The following is a 14,047-nucleotide window of genomic DNA, read 5'->3' as shown; positions in this document are numbered from 1 at the left end:
ATTATTCATGATAAATGATGGTTACAATGGCAACCATAATTTTCATAATGATGATCTTGATCATATTTAGCATATTATTCATGATAAATGATGGTTACCATGGCAACCATAATTTTCATTATGATGATCTTGATCATATTTAGCATATTTTTCATGAAAGATGATGGTTGCCATGGCAACCATTATCATCATTTTGATGATAATGATCAAAATTAACAGATCAATCATAATAAATTGTGGTTGCAATTTCAACCATCAATCGTCCACAAAATATCTGAGACAAAAACAACCCCTCCCCCTATTTCAATGTTGTTTCTAATATAACCTGTTCAACCTTAAAGTAACGTATTGGGAATCAATGGCTACACATGCCCGCGTCATTTTAGGGCAAATTCACACTTCGTTAGCGTTAGTACATGTCCCACAACATTGAAATAGGGGGAAGGGGGGCATAATTTGAAAAGTCTCAATATATTTTGTGGACGATTGATCAGTTTTAAAATTGGCTAAAACTTAGCTATAAGAGCTGCACAAATTATATAAACATCATGTAGAATGTGACATAGAACTGTCACTATCAGCTGTTGTGACTGTACCTTGACACTCTAGCTCTTCAAATTTGTGAAGGAACATTAGTGATTACGTGATCCGGGGGGGGAAGAAGGGGGGGATCAATGTTACTTAGTGGTCTCCATATATTTTTATCAATCTTTTAAGATATTGCCATAAAAGTTGAGCATTTGTAACTGGTAATTAATGTTACCCTCAATTATATTAATCAGTCTCCAATCAGTCTCCGAGAGGAGTTTAATGACGTCGAATTCCGGGGGGTATATAAGTTGGGTTTTAAGATGTAAATGCATTATGTGCGTAGGCGCTAAGGCCCTTAAGTAAAATAAGCTTGGGTTCTTGTGAGCTCATGATATGTAAGTGATGGGCTTTGAAGAGCAATAGGCTAGTATATTTAAAGACATGTGTACGAACCAGCTGTCTGATTGTTGTAAGATTTGGAAACCATTCTAACAAGGTGAAAATAGTAGGCTAATCAATTGCAAGAATATTGTTGGCCAGTGCTTTACGTCATTAGCAGCAATAGTGTTGGCTCTGAAGCGTTATCTTGAAAAACGACTTGCTTACTGCGTTTTAGGCCAAAAAATTGAGTAAAATACCACTTGATGTTTCGCTCCACCTACGATATCTTTACCAGGATTTCGGAGTAAAAGGAAAAAAACTTCTAGATAAATATAAGCAATACTCAAAGGCAAGCATATACAGACATGCTGCAAAGTCTATCGGTAGTACAACGGTAGACAAAAGGAAAAACAACCCTGGGCGTCCTCCTAAACTTAGCGCAAGAGATAAACGATCAATTTTAAGACAAGTGGAGGTGTTACGAGATTCTGTTGGGCACTTCACAAGTAGGCACTTGCGCTTATCAGCAGGAATCGGGTCCCGTGTGTCTGATTAGACTGTTAGACGGGTATTGCACGAAGATGGGTTGAGGTACAGGCACGCAAGGAAAAAAGGACTGCTGTCACGAAAAGATTTGAAGTTAAGAATGGCTTTTGCAAGGAAGGTTAGGCGTAAGTTGAGTGCAGATTTTTGGAAACGTGACATTTGTTTTTATCTTGATGGGGTTAGCTTTACTCATAAGTATAATCCCTCTGACCAAGCGCGAGCCCCGAAAACCATGGCCTGGCGGAGACCTAATGAAGGCCTGAAATATAAGTGCACTGCAAAAGGAAGCCACGAAGGAACTGGGGGGAAAGTAGCGCATTTCATAGCAGCAATTGCGTATGGAAAGGGCTTTGTTCTTTGTGAGCAATACAACGGGAAGTTGAATGGACAAAGTTTTGCCGACTTTATTCGTGAGAATTTTCCACGTGTGTTTTCTTCGTGCTCACACTCTAAGGGAAAATTGTTTCTGCAGGATGGGGACCCATCGCAGAATAGCAAGAAGGCCAACGATGCGATGCATGTTGTAGGAGCCCGAAAATTTAGCATTCCACCACGAAGTCCAGATATTAATCCTATTGAGAACATTTTCAACCTGGTTAAGTCTAAGCTTAATTCAGACGCTATTGAGAAACACATACAGTATGAGAACTTTAAGACATTCTCAGAACGAGTAAAGGAAACAATGGAAAAATTTCCCACAGATGTCATTGACAGAACAATTGAGTCAATTGACAAAAGAATTGGCTTGATTATCAAAACGAAAGGCCAGCGGACAAAATACTAGCGTAATATAATTATCATGTCTTATAGGAATATGACTTTACAATTATACTTATGGAAGAAAATCTTAAGTTAAGGAGTATAAGTCAACGCGTTACCATTTTTACACACGTAACCAACGGGTTACCTAACGCGTTACCAAACGAAATACTGCATCAGTGGCCTTGTTTATTATATTTAACATAGCTTGCAACGCGTTACCATTTTTTTATTATAAATTTAGTGTATATGTTTCTAATAAAAAAATCGGTAACGCGTGGTAACGCGTTGTCCGTAGTAATGGGCTATATACCAAAATGGTAACACTTGTGGTAACGCGTGCGGTTACGCGTTTATCATGGCTTTATTTAAATACGTGTGCTTTCATAAATATAATACATTTAGGGTTAGGAACGCAATAATATAATATGTAGGTTTTTTTGCAATTTGAAAAGTTCAAATCTCATCACCCAACAAGGCTAACTCAGCGAAGCATCGAGCACACGGACGGATACGTATTTGTACTTGTTCTGGGATTTGGTGAGTGAACTCTATTATTTTCCATCGGACGGCCATCATTTCGTCCTCACGCGAATCTGTCGAGTTGAATTTCCCTGAGTAGGTAACTCGATTCTTGCTTGTTGCGAAGATTGGCGTGTCTTTCTCTATGGTGACATCGGCGGCGAACTGGTTCTTGGGTGCTGGTAACTTCACAATCTCTCCCTCCAACAACAACAATAAATCATTCCACGGTATCATTTCAGAACGCCATCGAAAATCAGCCCCCACCCATGCATACTTGTCGTTGGCAGGATTGCAAAATGCATTATAGATGAGAGGTAATGGCTTAAATAAGAACGTTTTCCCACAGTCTGCCGGACCAATAATCATGAGATTTCTGAATTTTCCCCGTCCGTTAGAGAGGAGATCGCGTATCGCAGCTGCATAGACGAAGGGATGTAGCTTGTTATTTCGTAGCGTTTCTATAGCGCATTCTAACCACGTCTTGTCACAACCTGGGGCACAATCATCAGCAGCTTTCTCTCGAAGGATATCCATTCTAGATTTATTCTCGCGATCCAGAGTAACGCTAGCCGTTTCCATTTTCCACGTTTTCTCAATTAGTTCGCTTAGAACCTTCGACGACTTAGTGAGCACAAAATTAGCTAAATCTGCCTGACCCTCGTCCTTTCTTTTCTTAGCCGCAGCGAAAAGTTCCGTGTCTCTCTTTATGTTGTTCTTAACCATGTAATCGGAAACATCCAAATTCGACAACTTCTTTGGTTTCTTCTGATGTGCTGTGTTAGCAGTCTCGTTCGCTTCTGAATCACGAGCTCTTTTTCTGGACTCTCTATATGCTTTCGTTGAACTCTTCGTTTTGGGGGATCCAACGTCGCTCAGATCAGGATGACCATCGCTGTGGAAAACGTTATCATCCGCTTTACACACGTACTTGTACGCAGCAATATAGTAGTCGTGGTTGGCCGAGAAATTAAGGGTTACGTTATGCTTTTCGGTTATGGCGTTCTTAACCTTTAACCACTTCTTCGGAGCAGTCAGCTTCAAAGATACATGGTAGTGTAGCCCGCCGTCTTCATGACTCTCAAGACAACAGGCCCAGTGAGTTACTTTTGCCTTTCCCGACCGGTGTTAAAATGTTCCGCAATCATCTGACCGAAACTCTGGCGGTAGGAAATTTGCACAGATCAGCTTGAGAATAAGTCACAAGATATGTACGACGACCACAGCGGGGATTAATAAGTTGATTTGATTGAAAATCATCCATTTCTAATTTACCTTTTACTCACAGAAATATCGTTAAAATTTGAATTTCGTGCTAACGTTAAAACAGGTACCCCATGAATAAATGCGGCTGATTGTTTTACGAACTGCCACTTCCGGTTCTAGAACTATGCTTTAAATGCGACAATAACAAAAATTTACATGCTGTAAATTGCGAATATCTTACTGCAAATAATGCCGAGAAAGGATGTGAAAAGACAGGGAGTGGCGAAAGTAAGTCGTGTACTAACATTTCTTAATATTTCTTAGCCTGAAGTAGGGAATAAAACTTGCAAAGGCGCTCGATCGTAAAGCTAAGCAAATTGTAGTCAATATACATTATTCAAAAGCTATCGATTAACATAAGTCCTGTTCCGTAAAATATTCGTCTTTAATCATAAAAAACCTCTGCTCAATATCATCCAAATTCAGACAATCGTCCACATAATATTGAGACAAAAACAACCCCTCCCCCTATTTCAATGTTGTTTCTAATATAACCTGTTCAACCTTAAAGTAACGTATTGGGAATCAATGGCTACACATGCCCGCGTCATTTTAGGGCAAATTCACACTTCGTTAGGTTAGTACATGTCCCACAACATTGAGTCAATTGACAAAAGAATTGGCTTGATTATCAAAACGAAAGGCCAGCGGACAAAATACTAGCGTCATATAATTATCATGTCTTATAGGAATATGACTTTACAATTACCCTTATGGAAGAAAATCTTAAGTTAAGGAGTATAAGTCAACGCGTTACCATTTTTACACACGTAACCAACGGGTTACCTAACGCGTTACCAAACGAAATACTGCATCAGTGGCCTTGTTTATTATATTTAACATAGCTTGCAACGCGTTACCATTTTTTTATTATAAATTTAGTGTATATGTTTCTAATAAAAAAATCGGTAACGCGTGGTAACGCGTTGTCCGTAGTAATGGGCTATATACCAAAATGGTAACACTTGTGGTAACGCGTGCGGTTACGCGTTTATCATGGCTTTATTTAAATACGTGTGCTTTCATAAATATAATACATTTAGGGTTAGGAACGCAATTAATATGTAGGTTTTTTTGCAATTTGAAAAGTTCAAATCTCATCACCTAACAAGGCTAACTCAGCGAAGCATCGAGCACACGGACGGATACGTATTTGCACTTGTTCTGGGATTTGGTGAGTGAACTCTATTATTTTCCATCGGACGGCCATCATTTCGTCCTCACGCGAATCTGTCGAGTTGAATTTCCCTGAGTAGGTAACTCGATTCTTGCTTGTTGCGAAGATTGGCGTGTCTTTCTCTATGGTGACATCGGCGGCGAACTGGTTCTTGGGTGCTGGTAACTTCACAATCTCTCCCTCCAACAACAACAATAAATCATTCCACGGTATCATTTCAGAACGCCATCGAAAATCCTGCAAGAGTATGACTTCGGCTGAATCAGCCCCACCCATGCATACTTGTCGTTGGCAGGATTGCAAAATGCATTATAGATGAGAGGTAATGGCTTAAATAAGAACGTTTTCCCACAGTCTGCCGGACCAATAATCATGAGATTTCTGAATTTTCCCCGTCCGTTAGAGAGGAGATCGCGTATCGCAGCTGCATAGACGAAGGGATGTAGCTTGTTATTTCGTAGCGTTTCTATAGCGCATTCTAACCACGTCTTGTCACAACCTGGGGCACAATCATCAGCAGCTTTCTCTCGAAGGATATCCATTCTAGATTTATTCTCGCGATCCAGAGTAACGCTAGCCGTTTCCATTTTCCACGTTTTCTCAATTAGTTCGCTTAGAACCTTCGACGACTTAGTGAGCACAAAATTAGCTAAATCTGCCTGACCCTCGTCCTTTCTTTTCTTAGCCGCAGCGAAAAGTTCCGTGTCTCTCTTTATGTTGTTCTTAACCATGTAATCGGAAACATCCAAATTCGACAACTTCTTTGGTTTCTTCTGATGTGCTGTGTTAGCAGTCTCGTTCGCTTCTGAATCACGAGCTCTTTTTCTGGACTCTCTATATGCTTTCGTTGAACTCTTCGTTTTGGGGGATCCAACGTCGCTCAGATCAGGATGACCATCGCTGTGGAAAACGTTATCATCCGCTTTACACACGTACTTGTACGCAGCAATATAGTAGTCGTGGTTGGCCGAGAAATTAAGGGTTACGTTATGCTTTTCGGTTATGGCGTTCTTAACCTTTAACCACTTCTTCGGAGCAGTCAGCTTCAAAGATACATGGTAGTGTAGCCCGCCGTCTTCATGACTCTGAAGACAACAGGCCCAGTGAGTTACTTTTGCCTTTCCCCGACCGGTGTTAAAATGTTCCGCAATCATCTGACCGAAACTCTGGCAGGTAGGAAATTTGCACAGATCAGCTTGAGAATAAGTCACAAGATATGTACGACGACCACAGCGGGGATTAATAAGTTGATTTGATTGAAAATCATCCATTTCTAATTTACCTTTTACTCACAGAAATATCGTTAAAATTTGAATTTCGTGCTAACGTTAAAACAGGTACCCCATGAATAAATGCGGCTGATTGTTTTACGAACTGCCACTTCCGGTTCTAGAACTATGCTTTAAATGCGACAATAACAAAAATTTACATGCTGTAAATTGCGAATATCTTACTGCAAATAATGCCGAGAAAGGATGTGAAAAGACAGGGAGTGGCGAAAGTAAGTCGTGTACCTAACATTTCTTAATATTTCTTAGCCTGAAGTAGGGAATAAAACTTGCAAAGGCGCTCGATCGTAAAGCTAAGCAAATTGTAGTCAATATACATTATTCAAAAGCTATCGATTAACATAAGTCCTGTTCCGTAAAATATTCGTCTTTAATCATAAAAAACCTCTGCTCATATATCATCCAAATTCAGACAATCGTCCACATAATATCTGAGACAAAAACAACCCCTCCCCCTATTTCAATGTTGTTTCTAATATAACCTGTTCAACCTTAAAGTAACGTATTGGGAATCAATGGCTACACATACCCGCGTCATTTTAGGGCAAATTCACACTTCGTTAGCGTTAGTACATGTCCCACAACATTGTTGTTTCTAATATAACCTGTTCAACCTTAAAGTAACGTATTGGGAATCAATGGCTACACATGCCCGCGTCATTTTAGGGCAAATTCACACTTCGTTAGGGTTAGTACATGTCCCACAACATTGAGTCAATTGACAAAAGAATTGGCTTGATTATCAAAACGAAAGGCCAGCGGACAAAATACTAGCGTCATATAATTATCATGTCTTATAGGAATATGACTTTACAATTACCCTTATGGAAGAAAATCTTAAGTTAAGGAGTATAAGTCAACGCGTTACCATTTTTACACACGTAACCAACGGGTTACCTAACGCGTTACCAAACGAAATACTGCATCAGTGGCCTTGTTTATTATATTTAACATAGCTTGCAACGCGTTACCATTTTTTTATTATAAATTTAGTGTATATGTTTCTAATAAAAAAATCGGTAACGCGTGGTAACGCGTTGTCCGTAGTAATGGGCTATATACCAAAATGGTAACACTTGTGGTAACGCGTGCGGTTACGCGTTTATCATGGCTTTATTTAAATACGTGTGCTTTCATAAATATAATACATTTAGGGTTAGGAACGCAATAATATAATATGTAGGTTTTTTTGCAATTTGAAAAGTTCAAATCTCATCACCTAACAAGGCTAACTCAGCGAAGCATCGAGCACACGGACGGATACGTATTTGCACTTGTTCTGGGATTTGGTGAGTGAACTCTATTATTTTCCATCGGACGGCCATCATTTCGTCCTCACGCGAATCTGTCGAGTTGAATTTCCCTGAGTAGGTAACTCGATTCTTGCTTGTTGCGAAGATTGGCGTGTCTTTCTCTATGGTGACATCGGCGGCGAACTGGTTCTTGGGTGCTGGTAACTTCACAATCTCTCCCTCCAACAACAACAATAAATCATTCCACGGTATCATTTCAGAACGCCATCGAAAATCCTGCAAGAGTATGACTTCGGCTGAATCAGCCCCCACCCATGCATACTTGTCGTTGGCAGGATTGCAAAATGCATTATAGATGAGAGGTAATGGCTTAAATAAGAACGTTTTCCCACAGTCTGCCGGACCAATAATCATGAGATTTCTGAATTTTCCCCGTCCGTTAGAGAGGAGATCGCGTATCGCAGCTGCATAGACGAAGGGATGTAGCTTGTTATTTCGTAGCGTTTCTATAGCGCATTCTAACCACGTCTTGTCACAACCTGGGGCACAATCATCAGCAGCTTTCTCTCGAAGGATATCCATTCTAGATTTATTCTCGCGATCCAGAGTAACGCTAGCCGTTTCCATTTTCCACGTTTTCTCAATTAGTTCGCTTAGAACCTTCGACGACTTAGTGAGCACAAAATTAGCTAAATCTGCCTGACCCTCGTCCTTTCTTTTCTTAGCCGCAGCGAAAAGTTCCGTGTCTCTCTTTATGTTGTTCTTAACCATGTAATCGGAAACATCCAAATTCGACAACTTCTTTGGTTTCTTCTGATGTGCTGTGTTAGCAGTCTCGTTCGCTTCTGAATCACGAGCTCTTTTTCTGGACTCTCTATATGCTTTCGTTGAACTCTTCGTTTTGGGGGATCCAACGTCGCTCAGATCAGGATGACCATCGCTGTGGAAAACGTTATCATCCGCTTTACACACGTACTTGTACGCAGCAATATAGTAGTCGTGGTTGGCCGAGAAATTAAGGGTTACGTTATGCTTTTCGGTTATGGCGTTCTTAACCTTTAACCACTTCTTCGGAGCAGTCAGCTTCAAAGATACATGGTAGTGTAGCCCGCCGTCTTCATGACTCTGAAGACAACAGGCCCAGTGAGTTACTTTTGCCTTCCCCGACCGGTGTTAAAATGTTCCGCAATCATCTGACCGAAACTCTGGCAGGTAGGAAATTTGCACAGATCAGCTTGAGAATAAGTCACAAGATATGTACGACGACCACAGCGGGGATTAATAAGTTGATTTGATTGAAAATCATCCATTTCTAATTTACCTTTTACTCACAGAAATATCGTTAAAATTTGAATTTCGTGCTAACGTTAAAACAGGTACCCCATGAATAAATGCGGCTGATTGTTTTACGAACTGCCACTTCCGGTTCTAGAACTATGCTTTAAATGCGACAATAACAAAAATTTACATGCTGTAAATTGCGAATATCTTACTGCAAATAATGCCGAGAAAGGATGTGAAAAGACAGGGAGTGGCGAAAGTAAGTCGTGTACCTAACATTTCTTAATATTTCTTAGCCTGAAGTAGGGAATAAAACTTGCAAAGGCGCTCGATCGTAAAGCTAAGCAAATTGTAGTCAATATACATTATTCAAAAGCTATCGATTAACATAAATATTCGTCTTTAATCATAAAAAACCTCTGCTCATATATCATCCAAATTCAGACAATCGTCCACAGAGACAAAAACAACCCCTCCCCCTATTTCAATGTTGTTTCTAATATAACCTGTTCAACCTTAAAGTAACGTATTGGGAATCAATGGCTACACATACCCGCGTCATTTTAGGGCAAATTCACACTTCGTTAGCGTTAGTACATGTCCCACAATATAAACCTGTTCAACCTTAAAGTAACGTATTGGGAATCAATGGCTACACATGCCCATTTTAGGGCAAATTCACACTTCGTTAGGGTTAGTACATGTCCCACAACATTGAGTCAATTGACAAAAGAATTGGCTTGATTATCAAAACGAAAGGCCAGCGGACAAAATACTAGCGTCATATAATTATCATGTCTTATAGGAATATGACTTTACAATTACCCTTATGGAAGAAAATCTTAAGTTAAGGAGTATAAGTCAACGCGTTACCATTTTTACACACGTAACCAACGGGTTACCTAACGCGTTACCAAACGAAATACTGCATCAGTGGCCTTGTTTATTATATTTAACATAGCTTGCAACGCGTTACCATTTTTTTATTATAAATTTAGTGTATATGTTTCTAATAAAAAAATCGGTAACGCGTGGTAACGCGTTGTCCGTAGTAATGGGCTATATACCAAAATGGTAACACTTGTGGTAACGCGTGCGGTTACGCGTTTATCATGGCTTTATTTAAATACGTGTGCTTTCATAAATATAATACATTTAGGGTTAGGAACGCAATAATATAATATGTAGGTTTTTTTGCAATTTGAAAAGTTCAAATCTCATCACCTAACAAGGCTAACTCAGCGAAGCATCGAGCACACGGACGGATACGTATTTGCACTTGTTCTGGGATTTGGTGAGTGAACTCTATTATTTTCCATCGGACGGCCATCATTTCGTCCTCACGCGAATCTGTCGAGTTGAATTTCCCTGAGTAGGTAACTCGATTCTTGCTTGTTGCGAAGATTGGCGTGTCTTTCTCTATGGTGACATCGGCGGCGAACTGGTTCTTGGGTGCTGGTAACTTCACAATCTCTCCCTCCAACAACAACAATAAATCATTCCACGGTATCATTTCAGAACGCCATCGAAAATCCTGCAAGAGTATGACTTCGGCTGAATCAGCCCCCACCCATGCATACTTGTCGTTGGCAGGATTGCAAAATGCATTATAGATGAGAGGTAATGGCTTAAATAAGAACGTTTTCCCACAGTCTGCCGGACCAATAATCATGAGATTTCTGAATTTTCCCCGTCCGTTAGAGAGGAGATCGCGTATCGCAGCTGCATAGACGAAGGGATGTAGCTTGTTATTTCGTAGCGTTTCTATAGCGCATTCTAACCACGTCTTGTCACAACCTGGGGCACAATCATCAGCAGCTTTCTCTCGAAGGATATCCATTCTAGATTTATTCTCGCGATCCAGAGTAACGCTAGCCGTTTCCATTTTCCACGTTTTCTCAATTAGTTCGCTTAGAACCTTCGACGACTTAGTGAGCACAAAATTAGCTAAATCTGCCTGACCCTCGTCCTTTCTTTTCTTAGCCGCAGCGAAAAGTTCCGTGTCTCTCTTTATGTTGTTCTTAACCATGTAATCGGAAACATCCAAATTCGACAACTTCTTTGGTTTCTTCTGATGTGCTGTGTTAGCAGTCTCGTTCGCTTCTGAATCACGAGCTCTTTTTCTGGACTCTCTATATGCTTTCGTTGAACTCTTCGTTTTGGGGGATCCAACGTCGCTCAGATCAGGATGACCATCGCTGTGGAAAACGTTATCATCCGCTTTACACACGTACTTGTACGCAGCAATATAGTAGTCGTGGTTGGCCGAGAAATTAAGGGTTACGTTATGCTTTTCGGTTATGGCGTTCTTAACCTTTAACCACTTCTTCGGAGCAGTCAGCTTCAAAGATACATGGTAGTGTAGCCCGCCGTCTTCATGACTCTGAAGACAACAGGCCCAGTGAGTTACTTTTGCCTTTCCCCGACCGGTGTTAAAATGTTCCGCAATCATCTGACCGAAACTCTGGCAGGTAGGAAATTTGCACAGATCAGCTTGAGAATAAGTCACAAGATATGTACGACGACCACAGCGGGGATTAATAAGTTGATTTGATTGAAAATCATCCATTTCTAATTTACCTTTTACTCACAGAAATATCGTTAAAATTTGAATTTCGTGCTAACGTTAAAACAGGTACCCCATGAATAAATGCGGCTGATTGTTTTACGAACTGCCACTTCCGGTTCTAGAACTATGCTTTAAATGCGACAATAACAAAAATTTACATGCTGTAAATTGCGAATATCTTACTGCAAATAATGCCGAGAAAGGATGTGAAAAGACAGGGAGTGGCGAAAGTAAGTCGTGTACCTAACATTTCTTAATATTTCTTAGCCTGAAGTAGGGAATAAAACTTGCAAAGGCGCTCGATCGTAAAGCTAAGCAAATTGTAGTCAATATACATTATTCAAAAGCTATCGATTAACATAAGTCCTGTTCCGTAAAATATTCGTCTTTAATCATAAAAAACCTCTGCTCATATATCATCCAAATTCAGACAATCGTCCACATAATATCTGAGACAAAAACAACCCCCCCCCTATTTCAATGTTGTTTCTAATATAACCTGTTCAACCTTAAAGTAACGTATTGGGAATCAATGGCTACACATACCCGCGTCATTTTAGGGCAAATTCACACTTCGTTAGCGTTAGTACATGTCCCACAACATTGAAATAGGGGGAAGGGGGGCATAATTTTAAAAGTCTCAATATATTTTGTGGACGATTGATGATGATCTTTATGATGATCTTAATCATATTTAGCGTATTATTCATGATTAATTATGGTCACAATGGGAACCATAATTTTCATTATGATGATCTTGATCATATTTAGCATATTATTCATGATAAATGATGGTTACTATAACAACCATAATTTTCATTATGATGATCTTGATCATATTTAGCATATTATTGATGATAAATGATGGTTACGATGGCAACGATAATTTTCATAATGATGATCTTGATCATATTTAGCATATTATTCATGATAAATGATGGTTACCATGGCAACCATAATTTTCATTATGATGATCTTGATCATATTTAGCATATTTTTCATGAAAAATGATGGTTGCCATGGCAACCATTATCATCATTTTGATGATCTTGATCATATTCAGTATATTATTCAGGATGAATGATGGTTACTATGGCAACCATAATTTTCATTATGATGATCTTTATCATAGTTAGCATATTATTCATAATAAATGATGGTTGCCATGACAATCACTATCATCATTTAGATGATAATGATCAAAATTAACAGATCAATCATAATAAATTTTGGTTGCAATTTCAACCATGATGATCTTTATGATGATCTTGATCTTATTGAGCATATTATTCATGAAAAATGATGGTTACCATGGCAACCATAATTTTCATTATGATGATCTTAATCATATTTAGCGTATTATTCATGATTAATTATGGTCACAATGGGAACCATAATTTTCATTATGATGATCTTGATCATATTTAGCATATTATTCATGATAAATGATGGTTACTATAACAACCATAATTTTCATTATGATGATCTTGATCATATTTAGCATATTATTGATGATAAATGATGGTTACCAAGCAAACCATAATTTTCATTATGATGATCTATCTTGATCATATTCAGCATATTTTTCATGATAAATGATGGTTGCCATGGCAACCATTATCATAATTTTTAAGATGATAATGATCAAAATTAACATATCAATCAAAAAAAATTATGGTTGCAATTTCAACCAAGATGATCATTATGATGATCTTGATCATATTTAGCATATTATTTATGATAAATGATGGTTACCATGGCAACCATAATTTTCATTATGATGATCTTGATCATATTTAGCATATTATTTATGATAAATGATGGTTACAATGGCAACCATAATTTTCATAATGATGATCTTGATCATATTTAGCATATTATTCATGATAAATGATGGTTACCATGGCAACCATAATTTTCATTATGACGATCTTGATCATATTTAGCATATTTTTCATGAAAAATGATGGTTGCAATGGCAACCATTATCATCATTTTGATGATCTTGATCATATTTAGCATATTATTCAGGATGAATGATGGTTACTATGGAAACCATAATTTTTATTATGATGATCTTTATCATCTTTAGCATATTATTCATAATAAATGATGGTTGCCATGACAATCATTATCATCATTTAGATGATAATGATCAAAATTAACAGATCAATCATAATAAATTGTGGTTGCAATTTCAACCATGATGATCTTTATGATGATCTTGATCATATTGAGCATATTATTCATGAAAAATGATGGTTACCATGGCAACCATAATTTTCATTATGAAGATCTTAATCATATTTAGCGTATTATTCATGATTAATTATGGTCACAATGGGAACCATAATTTTCATTATGATGATCTTGATCATATTTAGCATATTATTGATGATAAATGATGGTTACCATGGCAACCATAATTTTCATTATGATGATCTTGATCATATTCAGGATATTTTTCATGATA

Source organism: Dendronephthya gigantea, unplaced genomic scaffold, assembly GCF_004324835.1.
Source record: "Dendronephthya gigantea isolate DGI-Jeju-01 unplaced genomic scaffold, DenGig_1.0 000542F, whole genome shotgun sequence".
Classification (NCBI taxonomy): Eukaryota; Metazoa; Cnidaria; class Anthozoa; order Malacalcyonacea; family Nephtheidae; genus Dendronephthya; species Dendronephthya gigantea.
Note: the sequence above shows the minus strand (reverse complement) of the source record.